This window comes from Tupaia chinensis, unplaced genomic scaffold (genome assembly GCF_000334495.1).
Source record: "Tupaia chinensis unplaced genomic scaffold, TupChi_1.0 Scaffold000115_1, whole genome shotgun sequence".
NCBI classification, from domain to species: Eukaryota; Metazoa; Chordata; class Mammalia; order Scandentia; family Tupaiidae; genus Tupaia; species Tupaia belangeri.
In genome coordinates, this window is record NW_006159579.1 from 3,884,885 (window position 1) to 3,895,289 (window position 10,405).

The following is a 10,405-nucleotide window of genomic DNA, read 5'->3' on the forward strand; positions in this document are numbered from 1 at the left end:
TCCTTTTATTTTTTTAAAGAATTATTTATTTAATTTTATTTATTCATTTATTTATTTCAATTTGACCAGAGAGAGACACAGAGAGAGAGAGTGAGAAAAGGAAAGTGAGAAAGCAAGCCACCAGGTCCAGGACTCGAACTTTGGTTAGCCATGTGGGAGTGTCTACCCCCTTAGCCACCATACTACATGCTGGTCCCTGAACACCTTTCTTAACCTGCTTCCTCCCTGAAGAAAGTTAGGGGAGTAGAGGTCTTTTTATATCTTGAATAGTCTCAGTCTCTTTGATCTAAACTGACCAGTTTTACCCATGTACCTACCTCAAACATTTTGGGGAGTTTCTTTGTATTTGATGCCATATAACTCCAGATGCCTAAAGCCATATCCACATTTTTTTCAAACCATAGTCTTACGTTAGACTTCTGTAGGACTATGCCCTGAAGCTTTGTGTAAGCCCTTTTGACCAGCTGAGAGCATCTACTAGACGATTCTTTACTATTTTTAGATGTTAATAAAAGGTTTTATAACAACACTCTGACCTGATCCATAGGCTGGACCTTAACTGGATATGACCTTAATTTGATCCTTGTCCTAAGGCTGTATCTTCATTTGAAAATGATTTACTGACCCAGGAGGCTGGAGCTGACAGATTTATTTTCAAATTCAGCAAGTTCTGGACTTTGTTTTTGTTTTGTTTTGTTTTTAAAGAGGTTTTTGCCTTAGGATATGTGCGGCCTCTGTGGGGGTTGGGGAATGACAGAGACAGGGAGAGTGAGAAATTACCTCCCTTTGCAGGGATGGCTACACCGAAATCCCTTCTCCATTCTTCTCCTGGGACCTTGGGCATGCAAGCACATGCACACAGCGTGAGTTTCAAGCCACCATGTCCAGGACTCAATCTGTGGTTGCCTAGGTGAGAGTCAAGCAGTGTAACCACTACGCATCTGCTGGCCCCTCTGGATTCTGTTTATTTCTTCTAAACATTCCTTACAGATCAGCTATTTCTTTCTTTTCTTTCTTTCTTTTTTTAGAGAGAGAGAGAGAGAGAAAGGGAGGGAGGGAGGAACAGAAGGAGGGAGAAAAGAGGAAAGAGGGAAGGGACAAGGAGAAGCTTTTTTTAAAGAATTATTTATTTTATCTTATTTATTAGTAGCAGTATTGTAAATTACTATAGGACACATGTGCTCACCAGAAAGAGACAGAGAGAAAGAGAAAGTGAGAAAGGAAGCTGCCAGGTCTGGAACTCAAACTGTGGTCGGCCATGTAGGAGTCCAGGGCCCCAACCAGCACACCACCCGCTGGGCCCAAGATCGGCTATTTTGTTCATGAGTTCCTCTCTCTCTCTTTTTTTTTTTTAAGAATTATTTAATTTTATTATTATTATTATTTAATTTGTTGTAAGTCACATGAGCTCACCAAAAAGAGGCAGAGAGAGGGGCCGGCAAGTGGCATGGTGGTTAACGGCACTGGACTCCCACATGGTCAACCACGGTTCAAGTCTCGGACCTGGTAGCTTGCCTTCTCACTTCCTCTCTCTCTCTCTCTCTGTCTCTCTCTGATCAAACTGGAAAATAATAATGATAATAATAATTAATAAAGTTAAAATAAAATAATAATTTAAAAAAAAAAAAAGAGGCAGAGAGAGAGAGGGAAAGTGAGAAAGTAAGCGGCCAGGTCTGGGACTTGAACTGCAGTTGACTTGTGGGCGTCCAGTACCCTAACCACCATGCCACCTGCCGGTCCCAGAGTTCTCTTTCTTATAAGTCCTTATCAAAAGCAGCTAAAGGAGCCAGCCCTTGCTTTCAACCTTTTGCCTGGAAACTATCCTGCCTAAATCCATTTGCTCTATTCAAATTACTGTAGATGGTGGTTTTACCAAGACTTTTGTCTCTACATGATAGGAGTCGCCTTTTTTTATGTCTCCTGCAATAGGCTACTCGTTACTTACTCAGCACTTGGTCCCAGAGCCAATGCTGCATGTTTTCATTTTTTATTATTATTTGTTAAATTTGACCAGAGAGAAACAGAGAGAGAGAAAGAGAAAGCAAGAAAGCAAGCCACCAGGTCCGAGACTCGAACCACAGTCAGTCATATTGGAATCCAGCACCTTTAACCACCACGCCACCTGCTGGCCCCTCTTTTTCCTTTTATTTTTTTAAAGAATTATTTATTTAATTTTATTTATTCATTTATTTATTTCAATTTGACCAGAGAGAGACACAGAGAGAGAGAGTGAGAAAAGGAAAGTGAGAAAGCAAGCCACCAGGTCCAGGACTCGAACTTTGGTTAGCCATGTGGGAGTGTCTACCCCCTTAGCCACCATACTACATGCTGGTCCCTGAACACCTTTCTTAACCTGCTTCCTCCCTGAAGAAAGTTAGGGGAGTAGAGGTCTTTTTATATCTTGAATAGTCTCAGTCTCTTTGATCTAAACTGACCAGTTTTACCCATGTACCTACCTCAAACATTTTGGGGAGTTTCTTTGTATTTGATGCCATATAACTCCAGATGCCTAAAGCCATATCCACATTTTTTTCAAACCATAGTCTTACGTTAGACTTCTGTAGGACTATGCCCTGAAGCTTTGTGTAAGCCCTTTTGACCAGCCAGCTGAGAGCATCTACTAGACGATTTTTTTATAATTTTTAGATGTTAATAAAAGGTATTATAACAACACTCTGACCTGATCCATAGGCTGGACCTTAACTGGATATGACCTTAATTTGATCCTTGTCCTAAGGCTGTATCTTCATTTGAAAATGATTTACTGACCCAGGAGGCTGGAGCTGACAGATTTATTTTCAAATTCAGCAAGTTCTGGACTTTGTTTTTGTTTTGTTTTGTTTTTAAAGAGGTTTTTGCCTTAGGATATGTGCGGCCTCTGTGGGGGTTGGGGAATGACAGAGACAGGGAGAGTGAGAAATTACCTCCCTTTGCAGGGATGGCTACACCGAAATCCCTTCTCCATTCTTCTCCTGGGACCTTGGGCATGCAAGCACATGCACACAGCGTGAGTTTCAAGCCACCATGTCCAGGACTCAATCTGTGGTTGCCTAGGTGAGAGTCAAGCAGTGTAACCACTACGCATCTGCTGGCCCCTCTGGATTCTGTTTATTTCTTCTAAACATTCCTTACAGATCAGCTATTTCTTTCTTTTCTTTCTTTCTTTTTTTAGAGAGAGAGAGAGAGAGAAAGGGAGGGAGGGAGGAACAGAAGGAGGGAGAAAAGAGGAAAGAGGGAAGGGACAAGGAGAAGCTTTTTTTAAAGAATTATTTATTTTATCTTATTTATAGGGAGAAGCTGTGTTTAAAGAATTATTTATTTTATCTTATTTATTAGTAGCAGTATTGTAAATTACTATAGGACACATGTGCTCACCAGAAAGAGACAGAGAGAAAGAGAAAGTGAGAAAGGAAGCTGCCAGGTCTGGAACTCAAACTGTGGTCGGCCATGTAGGAGTCCAGGGCCCCAACCAGCACACCACCCGCTGGGCCCAAGATCGGCTATTTTGTTCATGAGTTCCTCTCTCTCTCTTTTTTTTTTTTAAGAATTATTTAATTTTATTATTATTATTATTTAATTTGTTGTAAGTCACATGAGCTCACCAAAAAGAGGCAGAGAGAGGGGCCGGCAAGTGGCATGGTGGTTAACGGCACTGGACTCCCACATGGTCAACCACGGTTCAAGTCTCGGACCTGGTAGCTTGCCTTCTCACTTCCTCTCTCTCTCTCTCTCTGTCTCTCTCTGATCAAACTGGAAAATAATAATGATAATAATAATTAATAAAGTTAAAATAAAATAATAATTTAAAAAAAAAAAAAAGAGGCAGAGAGAGAGAGGGAAAGTGAGAAAGTAAGCGGCCAGGTCTGGGACTTGAACTGCAGTTGACTTGTGGGCGTCCAGTACCCTAACCACCATGCCACCTGCCGGTCCCAGAGTTCTCTTTCTTATAAGTCCTTATCAAAAGCAGCTAAAGGAGCCAGCCCTTGCTTTCAACCTTTTGCCTGGAAACTATCCTGCCTAAATCCATTTGCTCTATTCAAATTACTGTAGATGGTGGTTTTACCAAGACTTTTGTCTCTACATGATAGGAGTCGCCTTTTTTTATGTCTCCTGCAATAGGCTACTCGTTACTTACTCAGCACTTGGTCCCAGAGCCAATGCTGCATGTTTTCATTTTGTATTGCTATCACACACCACTCTTGGTACCAGTTTCTACATCAGTCAATTATTTTCGTAATCATGCTGCATAACAAACAAGCGCATAATTTCAGTGGCACACAGCAGTAAGTTTTCGTTCTCATTCATGAGTTTGCAGGTCAACTGGCTCTGCTTTGCACGTCCTGCATCCTTCTGAGACTGTCAGGTGCTCTGCCATGGAATCAGTGGCCCGGCTGGGGCATGTTCTACCCAACATGGTGGCAGAAGAGTAAGAGGGCAAACCTCATTGAGCAAGCACATTGCAAGTCCCTTTTTCTGTCACACCTGCTGACATCTCATTGGTCAAAGAAAGTCACATGAGTTTAAAGCCAAGGTCCAAAAATACATTCCAGCTTTTGTGAGAAAAATTGTGGTTACATACCAAAGGGTATGAACACAGGAGAGATTGAAAACAAGGCCAAGAATTCCTTTTATCACAGTACCCCCAGCACATCCCATATGGATGATCCAGCATTTGGCTTTCTTTTATATGTTTTTTTTTTTCTTTTTTAAGAATTATTTATTGGGACCAGCAGATGGCATAATGGTTACATCACTAGACTCCCACTTGACCACAGTTCAAGTCTTGGACCCAGCAGCTTAAAACTCATGCCAGGAAAGTGTGCATGCATGCCCAAAGTCCCAAGAGGAGAACGGAAGAGAAGGGATTGCAGCTTTCTGTCTCTCTGTCTCTCCAGCAAGCACATGTGTCCTATAGCAAAAATCTCTCGAAAAAAGTTTTATTTATTTAATTTATTGTTATTATTTTTTAATGTGACCAGAGAGAAACAGAAAGGGAAAATGAGAAAACAAGCCATCAGGTCTGGGATGTAAACCTCATGTGGGATTCCAGCACCTTAACTACCACGCCACCTACTGGCCCCTAAGTTTATTTCTTTCTTCCATGAGAGAGAGACAGCACTTCCAACAATCTTGATGCTGTGATCCCCAGATTCAGCCAGCTCCAGATCACAGGCACGTGCATGACCAGTGTACTCTGAGAGATCTCCGTATACAAACTTGGAACCTTCCCATGTGGGTTAGCCTCACATTTTACCCTCGTACCACTCTCCAACCTATACATTTGGCATTAAATGCAGGGATATGGGAGCTCTAGTTATTCCCAGTTTGGGGCTTTATTCCAAACCAAGTGAGTCAAGGAAGTACTGTGTAGCAACATCTCACACTTACCCAGATGTAGGCACATGTGCACCTACTTCTAGACACATGGAAAGTCTACACCCTTAGAACTATACGTGATATGAAAATAGATGCAAACCCACATGCATCCTGATAGTAATATATATATGTGTGTGTATGTGTGCATCTAATATCAACATACACCTACACACACTCACATGTGTGTCTCCTTCCAGGCTTATGCCACCTCCACACCTGTGAGGAAATATTGCCTCTAGTAGATTGGGGCCACCAAAAATTTCACTCTCCTGGGTTTCCCCAGCCAGCCCTCCCCTAGGTCACCACTATGACCACCATATATTGAACTTGCTCCTCCTTCTTCTGCCCTCTGATCCCTTCATACCCAGCGGGTTAAACTCACCTAACTCACAGGAATAATCAAATCCACTAAGTTCAGATCTGTAGTCAGAACTGCAGCAGGTCCATTAAATTACTTATATATATATATTAAATTAAATATATATACTTAAATATATATAATAATTAAATATATATATATATATAAAATTTAATTTCTTTTTAATTTGACCAGAGAGAGACAGAAAGCACTTTTGTGCTGAATTAAGAAAGGATGTTCCTTCTTAAGGCACTTAACTGCCATCTGCAAAAAGTTGTCATAATGTGTGGGTTTTATTTGAGTAAGTTCCTGGGGTTGGCCCAGTGGTTACAGCGCTAGACCCCCACATGGCTGACCACAGTTTAAGTTCTGGATCCAGCAGCTTGAAAATCATGCTAGGTGCATGTGCATTCATGCCCAAAGTCCCAGGAGGAAAATGGAGAAGGGATTAGGGCATGGCCATCCTCCGGGCCTCTCACTATCCCTGTTTCTCTCCAATGAGTGCACATGCCCCATGGCAAAAACCTTTAAAAAAAAAAAAAAAGGAAATGAATAAGGTACTTTATTTCCATCTGCCAGAAATTTGTCATAATAATTAGATAGTTCAGTTATATCTCTGTCGTTGACAGTGCCCCATTCTATGAGGTCTCCTTCATCAGTGTAAAATTTGTACTCCCATCCATAGCAGTCCCGCCCATCACCATGCTTCCACACAGACCTCACTCAGCCACTGTCTCTCCCTGCATGGGTCACCCCGGACAGAAAGACCCCCCTCTTCTCAGCTTCTGCCTGTAAGGAGTGAGGAGTTGGGGCCCTGCCTCTCAGAGCTGTTCTGAGCCCCCAAGTTGCAGAGGGATGTGGAAGTCCTTTGTCCCTCTCACGTGGGCACATTCGCGCTCGCCTATATGTAAGCAGTGGCTAGATGTGTGGGTGAAGGGCAGTCGTTCAGGCAGTGGCAGGGGCAGGCCCCTATCGAGTGGCCTGGCCGCTGTGTGCAGGGCACGGAGCCGGGCACCCACCCACTCTGTGCTGGCCAGCTTCCCAGCTGCCAGTGCTGCTACTGCCACCAGCCTCCCTCTTCTTTTCTGACCCAGATTCCACATTCCAGAAATAGCTCTGGCAAGTGACTGGCAGGCAGGACAACTCCTGCTGGGACAGTGGGGGACGCGGCAGCTCAGCTGCCTACACTTGCCTGTCCCTAGCCAGAAGACCTACCTGGGAGGAGACATGGGTGCCATCACCCCTCGGTCTGCCCTGATTCTGCTTCTCCACTCTCAGCCTCTGAGAAAGAGAAGAAAGAAGCTAGAAAAACCTCCCTTCCACTCCTCCCTTCTCTTACTCTGTGGTCTCCCCCTCCCATCAGAGCTCATTCTCCCACCCTTCCTCCCTTTCCTCCAGCTTCCCTCTTCTCCTCCCCTTCCTTTCCTCTCCCCCTCACCATCTTTGCCTTCTGTCTGTCTCCCTCAGCCCTAGTAGTTCTCCCCCACCCTCTCTCTGCCTTCCTTCTCTGTTTCTGATCCTCCCCCCCTTGTCCTCCCATTCTCTGTCTCTCCTACTCCCTCTGAATCACACGGAGGCTGTGACATCTCCCAGGGCCTGAGAGTGTGGGCTGCTATGTGGCAACCCACCTCCTGCCCATTGCCTTCTGTACACCTGCACATGTGTACACGTGTGCACATGTGCATGCCCACACACACATATACACAAGTACACACATTTGGGGTCACTCTCTGGCAGTGCTTGAGGCTCTTGACTAAGCTACTTTTTCTTAAGTAAACCAATTTAAAGCTAAATATTACATGACTGGTACAAATGTCGCACAGTGGCAGTGAGTAGGAGGAAGCAAACTACTACTTTCAAAGTACTTAGCACGGTGGATGGTGTCAAAATCGCTCACTAACCCTCCATCACTTTTGTTGTTACTATTTTTACATTTTAATGTAAAAATCATGACAGCGGGACCAGCAGTTAACATAATGGCTATGTTGCAGGACTCCCATGTAGTCGACCGCAGTTTGAGTCCTGGACCCAGTGGCTTAAACTCACGCCGGGCGCGTGTGCGTGCGTGCCCAAGATTCTGAGAGAAGAATGGAGGAGAAGGGATTGCGGTGTGGCCATCCCCTCAGGAGGTGATTTCTCGCTTTCTGTCTCTTTCTGGCGAGCGCACACGCCCTATAGCAAAAACCTCTCAAAATAAATAAATAAATAAATAAATAAATGTCAGCGATGTTTGAAACATGGTAGGCTCCTGTAGGCTCACCCCCAGAGCACCAGGGCTAAGAAGAACCTCAAAGACCAGCCTCTTGCCTCAGCCTCCTGAGTAGCTGGGACTGCAGGAGCTCATCATCATGTCTAGCTTTCTTTTTTAATTATTTTCATTTAACTTTATTATTATTATTTGTTTTAATTTGACCAGAGAAAGAAGACAGAGAAAGTGAGAAAACAAGCTACCAGGTCCGAGGCTCGAACTGCAGTCAGCCATGTAGGAGTCCAGCATCTTTAACCACCATGCCACCTGCGGCTCCTATGCTTAGCTTTTTAAAGTAGACTGAAAATTGAATCTGGGCCTCCCATGTGGCCTCAGCCTCCCAATCAGCAGCATCCAGCACACGCTATCATGGCTGGGCCTTGTTTTCCATTCCTGATCCCCGGAGCTCAGGACTGAGATGTAGTGAAGCAGAAAAATGTGACACCATTGATTAGTGATGCCTGCTGAGGCCAGGACAGTTATACACATTTGCCATTCCTTATTTAACCCTGTGAACCTAACATACATACACATAGACATTTACAGATACATCACACACAAAAAAAAATACTGCACCCTAGAGAAGATCAAGGTCACGGTCACTCAGCTAATAAGTCAAGGAGCTATTTCCCACCTGGATCTGCCTCACTTCAAAGCCTTGAGTTCTCTATTGTCCTGTGTATGGGGGAGCCATTTAAGGCCCTGGTTTTGGAAACCATGGGTGCAATATGGGTATTGGGGCCAGTCAGGCGGCATGGTGGCTAGGGTGGCTGGATCCCACATACCCAACTCTGTGGTTTGGGTCCTGGACCCCGCAACTTGAAAAACACACTGGGTATGTGCACACACATGCACCCAAAATCCCAAGAGGAGAATGGAGAAGGGATTGTGGTATGGTCCTTCCTTCTGGGGGGTGCTTTTCTCACTTTCTCTCTGTCTCTGGCAAGCACACATGCACTATATGAATTAAACACAAATAAACAAAAAGGTGTGGTATCCATCAGAGGAGTTTCAAATAATCATTTGGAAACATGGATAGGATGAGTGGCTATGAGGCCACTCAGAAGCTGGTGTGGTAGACCAGGTGAGGGACAGTGTGCTCTGCGCAGGCACCATAAGTTCAGAGGAATGGGAGAAGCCAGGAGGCCTTCTCAGAATGAGAGATAAAGAGCCGACATTCCCTATTGCTGAAATGGGGGCCTCTCTGGAGAGGTGACAGGGGGAGTGTAGGACTGGATATGGGAGGGTGAGATAGAACCATGAGATCTTATCCTGCAGCTTTGTCAGGGCCTGCAGTGAATTTTTTTTTTCCTCAATAAGCCTGCTTAAAGGTAAACATTAAGTGACCAGTACAGGCATAGCAGTGACAGTGAGTAGGCTGAAGCTGGTGCTTTCAAAGTGCTTAGCACAGCACCCAGCATCAAAATGGCTCAATAATCCTGTCGCTTTTGTTATTTTTATATTTTTTAAGAATTATTTAACTTTATGCATTTACTTATTTTAATTTTAACAGAGAGGGACAGAGAGAAAGTGAGAAAGCAAGCCACCAGGTCCAGGATCCAAACTGTGGTCGGCCGTGTCCAGCTCCCCTAGCGACCACACCACCTGCCAGCCCCGTTATCTTTATATCTTAATACAAAAGACATGACAATGGCATTGGAAATTCTGTTCTCATCATCTTCTGTCCTCAAAACAATCCTACCAGATGTCCAAAATTCTTTTCTGCAGTTTATTTTTGGGAAAACAGATTGAGAGAGAAAAAAGGCTTGCCTGGGTGGGCCATCCTGCCAGGCAGGTCAGGAACAGGAGCTGGGCCTGTGGGTGACAGACCTGGTGTATGGAGGGATGTGGCCCGCAGAGAAGCGACAGAAACAGGACTGAGAACAGGGGACTCGCAGGGGAGAAGCGACAGGATTGAGGAAAGGGGATTCGCAGGAGAAAAGCCCAACTGGAGGGGTGAGGAGGCATGAAGGCAGTGCCTGGCTCCAGCTAAGCACGTTGCCCCCAAAGACACCACGGGCAAGGTTTGTTGCTTTATTTTACCGAAGAAAGAAAGGTTCAGAGAGGTTGCATGAGCATCTCGTCCAAGGTCTCATGCCTCTAGAGCCTGAGCAGGGTTTGGAACCCAATCTTTAAGACTCTGGGTGAACACAGGAAAGGGAGAACGAAGCAGAGAGGACAACAGGGTGTCCATAGGACCTAAAGACTAATCTGACTGGCCAGGGGTAAGAAGGCCACCTCCGCTTTTCTTAGCCTCAGTGTGCCCCGTTACCACGAAGTGTCACAGGGATGAATTGGGGCGGACCCACGCCCCACTCCTCCCGCACCGAGCATGCGTCGCGTTCCAGCTGGAACCGGTTTAGCCGGGCGGATGGAGGGGCGGGACTCCCCACCCCCCTACCCCCAGCTCCCCCTGCTCCCGG

The 10,405-nt window shown here is 45.0% G+C and overlaps 1 protein-coding gene and 1 long non-coding RNA gene across 2 annotated transcripts in view; one reads left to right on the forward strand and one right to left on the reverse strand.

Moving 5' to 3' along the window:
- DLGAP4 (DLG associated protein 4) overlaps positions 1 to 10,405 on the forward strand; it is a 99,171-nt gene that overhangs the window by 24,337 nt on the left and 64,429 nt on the right.
- Positions 1 to 10,405, reverse strand: part of LOC102482900 (uncharacterized) — a 32,500-nt gene that overhangs the window by 4,879 nt on the left and 17,216 nt on the right. The window contains exon 3 of the long non-coding RNA XR_001370059.1: positions 6,950 to 7,015. This is a non-coding gene — a long non-coding RNA (uncharacterized LOC102482900). The remainder of the gene's footprint in view (positions 1 to 6,949; positions 7,016 to 10,405) is intronic.